The sequence below is a fragment of the Coenobita brevimanus genome, chromosome 3 (genome assembly GCF_032717465.1).
Source record: "Coenobita brevimanus isolate Jiangsu-jjx chromosome 3, ASM3271746v2, whole genome shotgun sequence".
NCBI classification, from domain to species: Eukaryota; Metazoa; Arthropoda; class Malacostraca; order Decapoda; family Coenobitidae; genus Coenobita; species Coenobita brevimanus.
In genome coordinates, this window is record NC_136956.1 from 15,382,027 (window position 1) to 15,399,419 (window position 17,393).

Below are 17,393 nucleotides of genomic sequence, written 5' to 3' on the forward strand. Positions count from 1 at the left end.
ATAACTGCTAAGAACTTTAAGGTCCGGGAAATAGGGAAGAGAAGTGAGGGCATAAGAGTAATGGTGAAGGCATGAAGGAGACAAATAGAGCAAGCAGAAAGTTCTAAATACATAGAGAGGCTAAAATTTGAGGATGCAGACTGTGAAAAGGAAATAAAAAGAAGAACTGCAACGGCAAAAACAGTGTTTGGAAAAGTCAAGATTTTAACCAATGTAAGTATGAGCAGAGAGAGGAGAATATGGATGGTAAAAAGTTTTGTATGGTCAACTTTGATGTATGGATACAAAATACGGACTACGAAGAAGAACACTAAGAAAAAGATAAAAGCTTTGGAACGGAGGTTTTTACGGAGAATGTAAAGAACTCCTTGGACAGCTTGAATGACAAATGATGAAGTCCTGAGAATGGCAGGAATGGAAAGAAAGATTATGAGACACAGAAAATGGAAGCAGCTGAAGTTTGTTGGCCACATACTTGGAGTTAAGTTGGAGAAACTCTTTCTGGGAAAAGTGAGGGAACAAGAACAAAGGGAAGGCAGAGAATGATGCTTATGGACAGTCTCTTGTCTTATACTGGCGGAGGCTGGAGAGCAGAGGACCTGGTCAGAATGACAGAGGAAGGAGATAGATAGTGCTCGATGGTTCTTGACGTAACTTGACTGGCACTCCAGTAAGGTAAGGTAAGGTAAGGCCAAAGGTCACACAGCAAGTCAACAAAGGTCAAATGGCAAGGTAAACTTCAACAAAGGTCACATGACAAGGTAAACTTTAGCAGCTTATATCCGATTTGAGGAAGGGCTCACGGTAAAAAAAGGATGAAGATTATGGGTTTTCAGAACAATGAGCCAGTGGTCAAGCCTTCAGGGTAAGATCACATAGCAAGTAATATCCAGTAATGACGGGAGTTGATTTTCAGAGCAATCACTGAAACATCAAGGTGACAGAGCAAAGTCAGAGTTTGATAATGTAACTCAAGCTGTTTCGAGGGCAAATCTTGGTGGAATGATTGGGAGCCTGGAAAGGAAGAAGGGATTCAAATTTTGGAACAGTAGGTCATAAGACAATGTCACACGCAATGTCAACTACACAGCTTTTGTCTGACCTGCATCACAAAAGAGAGAATGGTTAAGTGTACAGTAAGGCATGAATGAAGAAATTCTATTCTAATAATAACCAGTAAAGTGTGCTTTGTGAGTACGTGATGAGCGAGCAAGCACCATGGTATCACAATTTTCTTTTGATATATCAATTGTGAGATGATAGAAACTGGGCACATTGCCTGGGTGATTTCTCCCTGGATGATTTTTAACTATTGCATACATTATGATTCTCTCATTGATTATTGTGAAGCACATATTATGAAGCATAACTAAAGTTCTTAAAATGGTTCAGGTTTTTTTTTTTTTTTGAGCTACATGGGTTCCAATGGTACATGAGAGCTGGTGTAAAATGAGATGGCATAGCATCCATCACACTTGCAATGATAAATTGTAATATCTCCTTTGCCAACCTGCTGTGTCAACGAAACTGAAAATGATAAAGACTTGGTTTGATGAGATGATTAATTCGCACCATGCTTGCAACATAGATCTACATCCCCCTCTAAAATGCCAGTGACGCAAATCTACGTCCTGCAGCATTGAGAAGTCATTGCAAGCAAACGAAGTAAATTGGAAGGTAATAACGTATCATGCTAACTTCAGACATTTCTCTGCTATACTTACAACACAGGTTTAGAAGTTCAGGAGGCGAGTGACAGTCTTCACAGGCTCACAGCTGCTCTGCAGTCTCAGTAACCTTGAAGATTTCAGAGGTTGAGTGGAAGCTGCCTGACTCGATTCCACCAAATTTCTGGCCTTAGTGATTACTTCTCATAGTGCCAGGGATCTTAAATTTATATATTAAGTCCATTTACACACAAAAAAAAAATCTAAAATCTGTTTAGGAGCTCCCAGCCCCTCTGCTCTTTTAGTAACCTCGAAAACTTCAAAGGTAGAGTGGCACTAACCCGACTCGATTCAACCAACTTTCTAGCTTTAGTGATTACTTTTATTAGTGCCAGGGATCTTATTGTTCAATCGAACATAGCTAGCGAGAACACCAAAGTTAGTCACAGTTTGGACCCCCGATATATGTACCTGAGCAAAAGATTTACCGCATCAGGAAGAAATGGAGGCAGGGGTCGGGAGGAAAACACTGTAATACGGAAGCAAACTTTTTGTTGAATATCTCAGCCAATTTTGAAGTTACAAGAAAGATAGACACCAATTTGAAAATCACATAAAAATCCTCAATAATTTTCATTTTTTAGACAACCGTAAATACCAATAGATTTTCCGTAAATCGACAAAACAATTTTTTTATAAGGCAGATTAGACAAACAGTCGGCTGTGCAAGATGTAACGGTCTAAGGTTGCGTGAGTAGCGCAGCAGTATTTTCTAATGATTGCTGAGAGCACCCAGGTTTTGCCTTTTCAAAACAATAATACCTTCTGTTTGTTTGTTTGTTTTAATCTTTGGCTGAATCCGAGTCAGACAAATACAATACCCTGATCAACAAAAGAAACCCTAAATTTCTGATTTCTTATTTGAACAGGAGTGCACTGAGAGATTTGGTGAAGGCATTTCTTGTGAATGGGCAAAAAGCAAAGTCATTATTAACCTGCTAGGTCCCAAGCTCTATACCTAATATTTATACAATAAGAGTATTGGTTTTGGGAAGTGTGAGGGAATATTTTTGGTGCAATCTAATAAGTTCTTTTTAGTATTTTCAGGTCAGGAAATCAGAGGATGATGAGCCACATGAGACAATATTCAGCACTGCCTGACATGCTCACTCGAACATGTTCCACACTTTCAGTGTGGATGCCTTGTTGTTGATGTATTAAGCCCATTTAGCCAGAAAAAAAAAAAATCCAAAATCAGCTGGCGTAGTGGGGTATTATTTATTTTTTTTTTTTGCCAAGCGAGGCATGGGTTTAAGCCAGGAATGTGGCGTTTTCTCATAGTGGTTTCACCATCGAAACATAGCAAAAACGTTAATGTAACATTATAGGTGGAATCTCCGATATTTAATTTCTAGAGTTGATGGCCAAAAACACAGAGTTACAGTGGAAAATCTTTTTGAATTTGATTTTGTAATTGAGGCATTCACCATTAGAGCCAAACCCTCCCTTGGCAGACTCAAGGTTCCAAGAAGTCCCCACACATTTATGGGTTTGTTTTTAATTGATAACAAAAGTTACTGAATGAATGTATCATATGCAGAGAGAATTTCAATTCACACAGAATAAAGTTACCAGCTTCTACTTATCGTGTTAGTCGGGTCAGGCCGGGCCTGGTTAGGCCTGGCCACTCATTTCCAGACTCAACTGAGGGTAAACCTACTTGTGTGCTTCACCTGCTCAGTGATATTAAAAGATTTATGGCTAACTAGAAAGCACACAGAGAGCACATACCTTCGACAATGTCATTGCCTTTTCAAAGGATCCGGATCCAGACTCGTGGAAATAGGATCCGAATCCAGTTCCATAGAAATAGGATCCGAATCCGGATCCAGAATCATCCCAAAATTTAACAAATTCTTTGTTCGTCCATGGCCAACCATTCCCTAAGTTTCATTGAAATTCAATTAGAATTTTTGGAGACATTGTGCGAGATACTCCGCATCCAGATCCGGATCCGCCCGAAAAAAAATAATAATCTTTTTTTTTTTTCCGTGGCCCATGGCCCACCCTTCCACAAACTTTCATCATAATCCGTTCATAACATTTGGAGAAAAGCTGCTAACGGACAGACAGACAAACAAACAAACCAAAGCCAGCAAAGCATAACCGCCTTGGCAAAGGTAATAACAGAGTACACAGTCAAATATCAGGTTCTTAGACGAAATGTAGGGTTACAGGTATCCTGATCTGCGAGTGCTCCATTTTCACAGAATGTGTTCTTTCATTCAGCTTAGATATGCAAGAAACCAAAGTATAGATGATCTACATCATTAATATAAACAATAGTTGGAAGGGTACTGAATGGGTGCAATAGTTACAATTCACCACCACCATCATCATTATGGTTTCCTCTCTTATGGATGGGGTGGGTAGAATATGGAACCATGAACTTTAGACACATAAGCAGGAGAGACCTTCACCAAACTGTCCAGCAAAAACTAATCACACAGCCACTCAGTCACCATTCAAGCCTTTGACGCTCTGATCTCCTGTAGTTAAAAACAAAAAATAAAAACACCCGTGCCCTAAATTTGGTCAGGCAGTTGAACGATTGGCTTGGCCCTGTGACTTTGATTTTCGACCTACCTATTTCTTAAAAATTGAATTTACTTCTTGTAGTCTCACTCTTTCATCAGTGTTGGTTGAAATCGGATCAAAGCAGTTTATGTAACCTTAGCATTGACCTATTGTTCTCACAGGCGAGTCTCTTCATCCTTGACTGACTCCTCCACCATGTTTGGTCCAAACGTTCGGTTATTGGGCGGATTGTTGTCCTTGCCTATTGATTTTGACCCTATATTGATATTTCTTTAAAAAAAAATAAATTTTTCACTTACTGTGAGCCTCCCTATATCTAACTGCGATGAAAACTGTTCATGTTGATCTTGCCGTGGGAAGATGACCTTTGACCATTACCTCCGATCATGTACTTGGATATACTTTCCTCAAAATCAGATCTCTTCATTCTCTTCTTGCAGTTTGTTTTAATTTGGACATACATCTAAAGAGGTGTCACCAGAGTGATGTGACTGGTGCTGTGCACCCTACATGCTGAAATTGGTGGCGTTATGGTACTACCACTTGGATAAATTGTAGTGACACTAGCACTACACCTACTTGTACTTTTTTGCGAAAATAGTGTAGCAACACTACCCTAACCGTTACCACTACTTTAACACCTTGTGGCCCAACAAGAAGCAGTAAATAAATATATAATTTCGGCAAACCATGCCCTTGAGGGCCTGAGATACATCGTCGTGTGCGATCGCATTAATCGTATTTTCATGGCTATGATGTAGGCAGTGGCCTTAAAATTTTATTATATATCATTGTGTGCACCCTGCTCTCGAGCAATTCAGTTGTCAGTTACGTTGCAATACATTAACCAATACAATCGCCAATGTGAGACCGCCTGTTTCCTACCTGGTTAGGCAGTCTCCTTCCTGCCTCTGAGAAAGAATGAACAAACCTTTATTTCCTCTTGTCATGTCTCTTGCTACTTTATTTCGCCTAATTGTGCATCAGGATTTATTTCACTAATGGTGATTTACTAATGGCTGGAGCTCTGGCAATATGGTCATATGGAGAGTTCAGTATATTTCGGTGTACATAGAATTGCTTTGCGACAGTTATTTTGTCATGAAACGGAATTTGGTTACTGCAACTAAGAGAAAACTGAGTCATGAAATATGCAAATATTGGCAAGAAAGTGCACAAAACCGAGGTGCAGATATAATACATAGTAAACCAAAGAGAAGCAAATGCTGACTTGGAAGGAAAAACTGAAAATGGTACACTGTGAGTGATTTTTCTAGGTAACTCTGTTGCACAAAGAAGGAGAAAAAGGACTGCCGTTTGTTCAAGAGATTCATTTTCTTTGTGATCTGGGCCCCATTTCTCGGCAATGTACAGCACTTTCTCAGTCATTTTGACATTATTCCGCATGTATGAAGTGGATAAGTTTTTATTCCTCACGAGGCTGCCTTGGACTCTTGAAAGGCGAGCATTCTGGTAGATCATTTTGCTGATTTTGTGGGGTGATTTTACATGAGTTGTAATACCAACTGTGAGTACTCTGTAGCACCAGTCGAGCAGGGCAGTACTCCCGAGGTGGATGGAAAGCTGATGACAGGGAGTCCTGGAGCTCCCGTTTCATCAGCCCTCAGGACTAGTTCCTGACCATCCCCCTTTGCTGAACTTTTTCAGTGTCTCAGTTACACAGAGAGTAGGCCAGCATGCTCTCCAATACAAATTTCTCTTACTATCTACACCAAACTACATGCACAGTACACACTACACTTCCTTTTCCAAAATTCAAAAAATTATGGCATCTCATCACCAAGCCTCGGAGTCCCCGGGGAGGGGGGGGGACCATAAATGCCCCCACCTTCTGCCCCTCTCCCGGTGACGACTCTAGGTGCCTGGAACCACTGTCTGATTCTCTTCCTCTTCATTTCTGCAACATTCACGGCCTTTCCTCTAACTTTCACTCTGTTGAGCACCACCTCTCCTCCGCTAAACCTCACCTTCTTTTTCTAACTGAGACTCAGCTGTCTGAGGCAACTGACAGCAAACCCTTTTCTGTATCCTCCTACTTTCTCTATACTCATTTCAAAGCCAAAGGTGGCTGTTGTGTATATATACGCAACGACTTATCTTGCTCTCGTGTTCCTGAACTCGATTCTTCTGAATACTGTACACTCTGCCTTCGGCTTTGCTGTCATTCTCTGACTAAATATATCTGTGCTGTTTACTTATCCCCTGATTCTACTGACTATCAAAAATTCTTCGACTATCTTATTTCTATGATGGAACACAATCTATCCATTTCTCCTTTCTCTGAAATCTCCATTCTAGGAGATTTCAATGTTCACCACCACCTTTGGCTCTCCTCTCCTTTCACTGATCCACCTGGTGAACAAGCCTACATCTTTTCTATCCTTAATGACCTAGTGCAGCTTGTACAGCACCCTACCCAAATCCCAGACTGCCTTGGAGAGAGCTCCAACATACTTGACCTCTTCCTTACAACTAAACCTTCTGATTACACTGTTAATCTTTTCTCTCCGTTGGGCTCCTCTGATCACAGCCTTCACCTTAACCGGTCCTACCACTCCGGTATGGCCTGTGGACCCTCCAGGAAAATGTCGTCTGTGGCATTTTGGAGCCGCAGATTGGGAGGCCCTCAGGCAGTACTTCTTTGATTTTCCCTGGAATGATTATTCCTTCCATGCTCGGGAGCCAACCTAGTATGCCTTGCGCATTACGGAGGTTATTCTCTTGGGCATGAAAGCATACATTCCTTTCTCATTTGCTTTGACTAACGGAAGAAAGCCTTGGTTTAATCACGCTTGTTCTAATGCTGTCCGCAACAAGGAGAGGGCCTACAAAAGGTACCGGAGCCAACCCACCCCTGAATCACATCATCTTTACGTTTCTGCCCGGAATCGTGCTAAGTCTGTTCTTCGCTCTGCTAAAAATAATTTCATCCATACTAAATGCTCTCAACTCTCCAACTCGAATTCTTCCCACTCCTTCCGGCACCTTGCCAAAAATCTTTCTAACAACTTTACCTCATCATCCTTCCCTCCTCTCTTCTACTCTAATGGTTTTGTAGCTATTTCTTCTACTGATAAAGCAGATCTCTTCGCACAGACTTTCTCCACTAATTCCACCTTAGATGATTCCGGTGCTGTTCCTCCATCATTTCCCCCCTCTGACTTCCTCATGGCTAACATTAAAATTTCTTCAGCTGATGTATTTTCTGCCATCACTGGCCTCAATACTAACAAGGCATATGGGCCTGATTGGGTCCCTCCTGTTGTTCTCAAGAACTGTGCTTCTGTGCTTACACTCTGCCTAGGCAAGCTCTATCGCCTTTGTCTGTCAACTTGTACCTTTTCTTCTTGCTGGAAGTTTTCTCTCATTCAGCCAGTCCCAAAGAAGAGTGACCACTCCCAACCCTCCAACTATCGTCCAATTGCTTTAACATCCTGTATTTCAAAAGTTTTCGAGTCAATTCTCAATTGAAAAATTTTAAGGCAGCTTTCCTATCACAACCTTCATTCTGATCGTCAGTACGGGTTCCATCAGGGACGCTCCACTGGCAATCTTCTCACCTACCTTTCAGACTCCTGGTCATCCTCCTTTCGGGACTTTGGCGAAAGCTTTGCCATTGCACTTGACATCTCAAAGACTTTCGATCGAGTCTGGCATAAATCTTTAATTTCCAAACTGTCCTCTTACGGTTTCTATCCTTCTATCTGTGCCTTCATCGCTAGCTTCCTTTCTGGTGGTTCTATAGCCGCTGTTGTAGAAGGCCATCGTTCTTCTCCTAGATCTATCAACAGTGGTGTTCCTCAGGGCTCTGTCCTATCACCAACTCTCCTTCTTTTATTCATCAATGACCTTCTAAGCTGTACATCTAACCCTATTCACTCATACGCTGATGACTCCACCCTTCACCTTTCCATTCGGTTCCCGCAACGCCCATCTCAGCAGTTACTTCAACAAACAAGGGATGAGGCTATGTCACACCTAATGTCTGACTTGGCTCGTATCTCTGACTGGGGTAAAAATAATCTGGTTGTTTCTAATGCTTCTAAGACTCAGTTCTTACACCTATCAACACGACAAAATCTTCCACAGGTATACCCCTCAACTGTTTAACAATATTCAGCTTAACCCCTACACCGCGGGCTTGTTTACCAATGACTTGCGTGTCACGTGGGGTTATTTGGGCTCTGACAGACTCTCAAAAAATATTTGCCAAAAATCAGTTATTAGTCCTAGAATAATAAAATTATATATGCTTATGGCACATACCTTCACCTTTCTCCTGGAATGATTGTTGAGCCTTCGTCGTTACCGTAGGACTTGTGGAGACCTCTGAAGTAGGGTAACGAAGTCTCCACTTTACACTTCCCGACAACCGGTAATATGATTACCACAGCCAGATACAAACACTATAAACACTATTCTACAATTTTCAAATAGTTTGGGATCCATACTCAAAAAAAAAAAAAACACTGTGAAAGCAATGGAAATTACGAGCGCGTCTGATCGTCGCACTGGCACTAGTTCGCTCTTGGTACGGTCATTTATTATTCATATAATCCCTCACACTTTATATTTCTATTACTATATAACACTTATATATATCTACAGTCTTTATCCATAAGTTTCCTTCAGTAGTATTAGTTTATTGTCACTGTAGGGATTCAGTTTCTTTCAGTAAAATACGTAGCATTCACTTTCTCGTCCTGTATACTAGCATTGAGAGTGAATGTCACTTTCATCTTCACTCTCATAACTCATTGCATTCAGACATGCTAGAGTGAAACTTTCACTTTCATTACTCCTTGGGTATATACTCGTATTCTTATAATACTACTCATTTACATTTCTATTTACGTTCTCTATTTTATTTACGTTATTTACATTTCTATTTTATTTACATTGCGTTATGCATTGTCACTTGAAGTAACTTATAAAACTATTTTCCATTGTTCACGTATATTTACATTCATTACTTTCACTTGCTGTTTACACATTATTTACACATTATTTACAATTCCACTTGCACTGTTTTACTCAATAGAAAGATCGTAGCCACTCTTTTATGAATTGTCAGCCCTTTACCTCTTTCCACACGAGGCTTAGTAGGGGGTAAAGGTCACAGGTCCCTTTGCATGGGGGTGAAAAAGTCCTTGAAGTCAGCAAGAACATACGTACCCTCACTTCGGAAGATGAGAGTAAACTGATAACGGAGGGCCGGGGTTGAGGCCTACTTAGGGGATATTCAGAGCTACCAATGTTAGCTCTTGAAACAGCTATGTCTAGCACTGAAATGATTGGCAGGAAATCTAGACAATACATTATAAATTAGGTAGTTCCAGGTGAATGTAAATATCACTTAGGCTTCTCCCTTCCCTCCTTACATGTATATTTATTACGAAAATAGATTATACGGCATATTTCAAGGGGAAAAAAACAGCGAAAATTAGCGAACGAGTGCACGTGAGGTGTTGTCAGGTGATAATTAGCCAATTCCAGGTGTATATATTATTTGGTATAAGAATAGGACATAGGGCTTATTTCAATGGATGAAATAAGTGAAAAATTCCAGGGAAGATTTACTTAGCGTAGCACGGCCGGGCAGGCGAGATGATAGGGTAATGGAGGGGGGTTAGGGAGGGGAGTCAAGAACGGGGAGAAATGGCTAAATTGTCAACAATGGATGGGAGTACAGATGAGATTAAGAGTGCTGACTAGTGTTGGACATTGTCAGTACTAATAGATGATACAAGCCCCCACTTGGAAGCCCGGGTGAATTCAAAATAACACAGAATCACAAAAGCGACGCCCCGCGGTATGATCCCTTGCTCCCAAGCGTCACGAAAGTGACGCCCCGCGGTTAAGGGGTTAATCCTGCATCATCCTTGAACATGCTTGGGGTTTCATTTACTCGGGACTTATCTTGGAAAGATCATATTACATCTCTTGTAAAATCTGCTTCCAAGAGATTGGGTGTGCTAAGCCGACTCCGTTCTTTCTTTACCCCTGCACAATTGTTGACTCTATTCAGCGGTTTTATCCGCCCCTGTGTGGAGTACAACTCTCATGTGTGGGGAGGCTCCCCACATACAGCTCTTCTCAATAGGGTGGAGTCAAAAGCTTTTCGTCTCATTAGCTCTCCTCCTCTTACTGTCTCCCTTCAACCTCTGTCTCTTTGCCGCACTGTTGCATCTTTATCTCTTTTCTATTGCTACTGTAATGGTCACTGCTCCTCTGAACTGTCTGCATGCATTCCTCCACCTTCTATGACGGGCACGTAGCACCCATCTAGCAGCAAACTCTCATCCCTTTTCTGTCCAATTCTCTAATGCAAGAGTTAACCGTTACTCCCAGTCTTTCATTTATGCAACAGGTCAACTTTGGAACTGTCTCCCTCAGTCTGTATTTCCTACTGCCTATGATCTCCAGTCTTTCAAATGCAGTGTGTCCACGCATCTCGAAATGATCGGATCTTGAATTTGGTTCTCTATTGTATTTTGTTTTTCTCTTGGAGGGAACTGTTATTGTGGGATCATGGCCTTTGGTTCCTTCTTCTTCGCATAAAAAAAAAATGCATAAATTTTAGTAGTGTCTGTGTTATATATGTATGTTTAGCATACACTTGTGGCCTTGAGCCCATGAAAATCACAGGTGAGCAGATAAAATTTTATATTTCGTTCTTCCCTGAATATTTATTTTGAAGGTGACGTTGACGGCATACAGCCAGACTAGTGCAACATGGTCTCACTTTCATATGAGGCACCTCAGCCTTTGATAGATGAGTATCCATAATGTTTACTTGAATTTCACCATTGTCTGTAATATTATGAAAAAATTTTCTTCATTTGACATTAAAACCCAGTGTTCATATCTCTAAAAGTTCCATTTTTTTACAAATGCAATACGTTACTAGGTGTCAGCATGTTACTTGTGATCCTTACTTCATTAACATATAACAATAAATTCAATGAAATGTTTATGGGATAAATATATCTACTGAGGTATGCAAGAAACTTCAGCATTCTCAGTGACTTTGTAAAAAAAACTAAATCTCTGGTGCTGATGATTACATGTTCATGCATTTCACTTTATTCACTTTGTAAAGCAGTGGTTTTCAAACGGGGGTTAATTACCTGCGTGGGGGTAATGAAGCCGTTTCTGGAGGGTAACGAGGCACTTTCTAAAAGTAAGAGTTCTTTGGAGTAAATTGATAAATAATAATAATAATAAATAAATGAATAATTCGATAATAATACAGAAGTAAATAAACTAATATTTATCATAATTATCCAAGTTATATCCCGAACATTCGTTTTTTTCAATTAGTGTAAGCCAGAAAGAAAATGGGAATGCCATGACGAGTCTTTGTGATGTAAGCGAGCAAAATATGACCCAGCCCTGCAGGAGATAACTTTGTTGATTGCTACGAACTCTCCAGTGAGTGTTTTGCGATGAGGTAATTTTGCTTCTTGATTGTTCTTTTGACTGCAGTACTAAGGTGTAAGATAGGCATGTGCTGGTTTGAGCCAGGGACACGCGAGCAAGCGAGTGACTACCGTTCCTCCTCCTCCTGCTTCTACCATTCCTCCAGTCACCTCCATTGTCCTCTCCTTTCTTGTCTGCCACACCCTCCCCAGGGTGGGGAAAAGGGCACATTTCTGCAACCTCTTGCCTACCTGTGTGTGGTCGAGATTGTGGTTCATGACTGTACATAACACAGTTAACAGGACGGGAGGTTCCGAACACATGATCAACAGGTAATGGGCCTACTGTACATTGTGTACTGTACAAGCATCTAACTCGGGGTGTCGTGCATCTCCGTATATCGGCTCGTGGGTTCGTCTGGCTCATGGGTTTGATTTGCGTTAACCATGTGTTTTTGCTATAGTGTGCGTGGTTGCTGCATTGGTTAACTTAAACTGTAGGATAAGTACACAATTTTTTTTAGGTATAGCAGAACGAGTTCACGATGGCAACCAGTAAGAAACTCCCCAACAATAAAGCCTTCCTCCAGTGGGGATTTACCAGAATATGTAATAAATCGGTTGAGAAGCCCCAGTGTGTAGCATAATTAGCTTGAAGGTTTTGACGGCAGAAAGTATGAAGCCAAGTAAGATAAAGGACCACTTACAGCGAGGTCATGGTGAATTAAAAGAGAAGGATATTGCCTATTTTGAAAGAAAGGAGCGTAGCTTAAAGTCAACAAGAATTGATTCAGGTGGTCAATATGCACGGCAAAATGAATCTGCTCTTTGAGCTTCTTATGCAGTTTATCTGCACATTGCCAGAAATAAGAAAGCTCACACTATTGGCGAGGACCTTGTTAAACCATGCCTGATCGAAGCCACAAGGCTTGTGCTTGGCGAGGAACAAGCAAAAAAGATGAAGCAAATTCCGCTCTCTAACGACACAGTGAAAAGACGCATCGCCGAGATGAGTAGTGACATTCTTGAGCAGGTAACAACTGAACTAAAGAGCAGCCCTTCCTTTGTTATTCAACTCGGCAAAACTACTGATGTGTCTACATATTCACAACTGCTTGTATATGCACGCTACATGAAAGGGCATTCAGTTAAAGAGGAATACTTGTTCTCGGAACCTCTTGTTACAACCACGCAGGGCAAGGATGTGTTTGAAATAGTCGACAAGTTTTTTAGAGATACAGGTGTTGACTGGACAAAACTAGCTGGAATTTGTACAGACAGAGCACCTTCAATGACAGGAGTCCATTCAGGGTTTCAAGCATGTATGAGAAATATCACTCCACACATTCAGTTCCCACACTGCATGATTCACCGCCATGCATTAGCTATGAAAACTCTTCCTAATGACCTTGCAGATGTTTTGTCAGATGTAGTGAAAATAGTTAACCATATCAGAGGGAGTGCTGTGAACTCGAGAATATTCAAAACTTTATGTTAAGAAATGAGAGCAAGCCACACTGTGCTTTTATTTCACCCTGAAGTGAGATGGTTATCTCTGGGTAAGGTTTTGCTTCGCTTTCTTGAGTTAAAAGAGGAAATAGCTACTTTCCTTGAGAGGAAAAAACTGCCAAAGAAGTAAATCTACTTGAGAAAACGAAGAGTGAAGAGTTCATGTTGAAAGTTGCCTACCTTGCAGAGTTCTTTGGAAATGTAAACTCCCTGAACTTATCACTTCAGGGAAATAATGTAAATGTTTTAGGCACCCAAGATAAAGTTGCTGCTTTTCAGAGAAAAATTCAGCTTTATTAGCGTCGTTTTCAGGCTGGTGACATGACAGTCTTTTCAAAACTGACAACACTACTAACCAGTATCGGAGAAGAATGTTCATTTGTTGATCTTATTGAAAAGCATCTTAGTCTTATGATTGAAACAATCAGCAGTTACTTCCCTGACCTTGATAGACGAGGCAAGAAAGCTTGGGTAACTAAACCATTTACTGTTGATGAAGAGGTGATTGAGGACAGTGACACAGCAGCAAAGCTCGAATTTCTTGCACTAAGAGAGCATAAAACCCTGCAAGTGGATTATCATTATCAGAATGCAGAGTTGACAACTTTTTGGGCCAAACTGAAGGAATATCCCATTCTCTCACAGAGAGCTTCTAATGTGCTCGTCCCTTTTGCCTCAACTTACCGTTGCGAGGCTGGTTTCTCGGCTTTAGTTTGTATTAACCCCTATCTGCCGGCTGACGTGTATGCACGACAGGATTCAGGGCGTGGAGGGCCGCCGGTTGACTTGATAACTGCACTCACCTTCCCGCCACTGTTTAAGCATGGGCCCATTTTCTGTGATACCTACGGGGTTGGTAGGACCCCCAGGTACCCTGCGGTTGCACTGTTCAGTTTGTACTCGGCAGTGGTAGCGAGAGGAGCCACGTCATCTTCCTTGACATTGTCCGATTCTGTCCCACCGCATGAAGGGCCGATTGCCTCATCAATCCCTGCGAAAGTTCAGCCCATATTGCCAGGTAAAGGGCTTAGTGATAGTGCCATAGGACATGCCCTTGACGATACTGTCTCCTCTCGTATACTCAGCACGAGTACGTCCTCTGAGGAGAAAAAAAAGGTACCACATGGAGAATGAGCTCTCTCACCCTCCAACCCCTACTCGCTCTATGACGCCAGAGGGTGCTCTCCAACTTCTCCAGGAGGAAGGGACAGTCTACGAGAGTGATGATTTCGGCGATGAGGAGGTGCAAGATGACCCAGGACATCGGGAAAGTGACGCGGACCTGGCGGTCATCTGCAGAAAAAAACGCCGTAGAGCCATTTCCCCCACACTCTTGCTGCCTGATTGCTCTCCCCCACACTCTCGCTGCCTGGTTGCGCTCACCTACACCTCAGCCTACCACTTCAAGGGCAGAATCTCCACAACCAGGCCCTTCGGGAGTGGTATGAGTACTGAGTAGGTGTGTGGGGAAGTGCAAATAGTGTACAGCAGTGTAGAAGTTTGTGTATTTTCATAAATGAGTGAAATGTGTGATATTGTAAGTGAATTATAGAAAGTGCTAAGATATAAGTCTTTTATAAGTTCTACAAGTTCATATAAGTGATTTATAGTAAGTGCAGTACAGGAGTTGATACTGTTTATTGGATATTGGTTAGAAAATTATTGGATATACCTTGAGTATGCCTACCTGTTACCTGAAAGAAAACCACTTGTGAGCGGTCCATAATGAACAATACCTGCTTCGGTATACCTTAATTATTTCACTCAATACTCAGGGGGATTGTGCCAAATATGAGCATCAGTGTATCAGTGATGTGAAGTACAAATAGTGTTACTTGTGTGAAATATTTATATGATTTTCATTATAACCCTGATTAGTACAAAGCAGTCTGATTTACAGTACCAATAATTACCTCATACTCTACGATAATGCGTGAAAGAGCAACGGCATTTACTTGTCAAAGTGCAATTACCCGTAATCGTGATATAAAGTGTTTTTCTAAGTGTCTCAGTAAAGGAGAAATATGATTATTTATGGAAGAAGTGAGTACAGAAAAACGGCGAGATATTTCTTTTCCCACACACCTACGGGACTTAGTGGTATGGTGGTGTGGGCGGTAAATCCTTGGGTGAGCCACATGAACCGGGTGATGACTCATTTTCACGGTGGTGAGTAAGGAGTAGAAAAAAAGTGGAATATTCCGCATTCCAAGGACGCTCGGGCAGTGTTACAATTACCACTCCAATCAGTGCTGCCAACGCTAGCCAGCTGGGCAAATACCACGGCCAGTGGCCTGTGCTCGAAGCCGCGCGCCAAAACGTGAAAAAACACTCTTCTTCAACTCATCCTTACTCATCGACGGGACCACCTAGAGGCCTCGAGATACCTTCATTGGAAAGAGGAAGAGTTGATGAGTCTTATAAACTTTCATTGAATTCTCTAGCTATTATAGTTTGGCAGATATAAGGGTTTGAAGTAAGGGTATTTTTTCCAAAATCTCGGAAATTGACTGTAGGGAGGAGTGTGCTGCGGTCCGGAACCTCCCGGCGGCTAATGGTTAAAACCACAGTCAGGAACCAGCTGAAAGACACAGATGCTGATATGCGATGTGCACTGTCCTCTACAGACCCTCGCACTGATATTTTATTAAAGGACAAACAATACCATGTTTCCCATTCATAATGCGCAATAATGTCTGTTTTCTATTAATTACCGAAGAAATAATGCTTTAATTCCAAAATATAATAAAAGGAACAATGCTTTAATTAATTTTTTTTTTGTCAAAGGAATAATGCCTAAATTCTTTATTTCGTAAGAAAAATTAATTTCTTACATATAAAATGCATTAAAAATTAAGCATTCCAATATTTTTCTTTCCTTTAACTTCACATAACTGAAGAGCAATGGAGTAGGGGTAATAGTGATCTATCACAGCACAGCCGGGGTTAACGATACCAAAAAAGTTTGAGGACCACTGTCGTAAAGACTGGAACTGTATGGATCAAAAATCAGCATTAGTCAGCATCCTGTGTTTTGAAGTCTGCCATGAATTCATTAATGATAAATGTAACCGACTCCACAACGAACTTGGATAATTCTATTATCCTCAGCTTCATGACGTTCACTGCTGAGACAACTGTAAAACAATTAACTCTAAGCCTTGGCCACCCCGTTTGGGATACATGGCGTCTGGCAATGAATGAATGAATGCTATAAATTATATATATATATATATATATATATATATATATATATATATATATATATATATATATATATATATATATATAATAGGGCCAAATAGAAGGTATTATTTGTTTTGAACAGGCAAAACCTGATTGGTCTCAGCAATGGTCGGAAAATACTGCTACGCTACTTAGGCAACCTTAGACCGTTACTTCTTGTGCAGCCGGCTGTTACGCTAATCTGCCTTATAAAAAATCGTTTCCTCAATTTATGAAAAATATATTGGGAATTACAGGTTATCTATGAAATGAAAGTAAATGAGGATTATTATGCGATTTCCAAATTTGTGTCTATCTTGTAACTTAAAAACTGGCTGAGATATCAAAAAAAAAAAAAAAAGTTCGCTACAGTGCTACAGAGTTTTCCTCCCGACCCCTGCCCCTATTTCTTCCTGATGTAATAAATCTTTCTCTCGGGTACATATGTCTACAGTTCAAACTGTGACTAAATTTGGTGTTCTCGCTAGCTCGCTTCGCTCACTCGCTTGAACAACTAGCTGTGCCTGAGTTTTCTAACATGTATCGGCCATGCAGTCATTGCTTGACTGAATATTGTTTACATTTCTTCTCTCAGACGCAGCAATACTCGCAAATGGATGTTAATGCTCCAGATTTTCCTGGGTTCGTTTAAACTGTCGTTTCATCAGCAGCAACTATGAAACTTGAGGAAAGTCAGACTAGCCAACCACGAATATGTAGCTATGGTAGGGCTCTCATAATGTTTCACATGTTACTGTTGATCTTCGGACAAAACCGGGAAACGACTTTTGTCTTCCACTGTAAAAAAAAAAAAAAAAAAAAAAAAAAAAAAAAGCAACTTACCCTCCGGGAAGCCTGTTTCGTCCTTCATAGTATTTTCTTTTTGCAAATCAGTGGTCGAGGCTTGTTTTCAGGCCCTTTTCAATCAAGATGTCTTTGTAGTCAGGAAGAT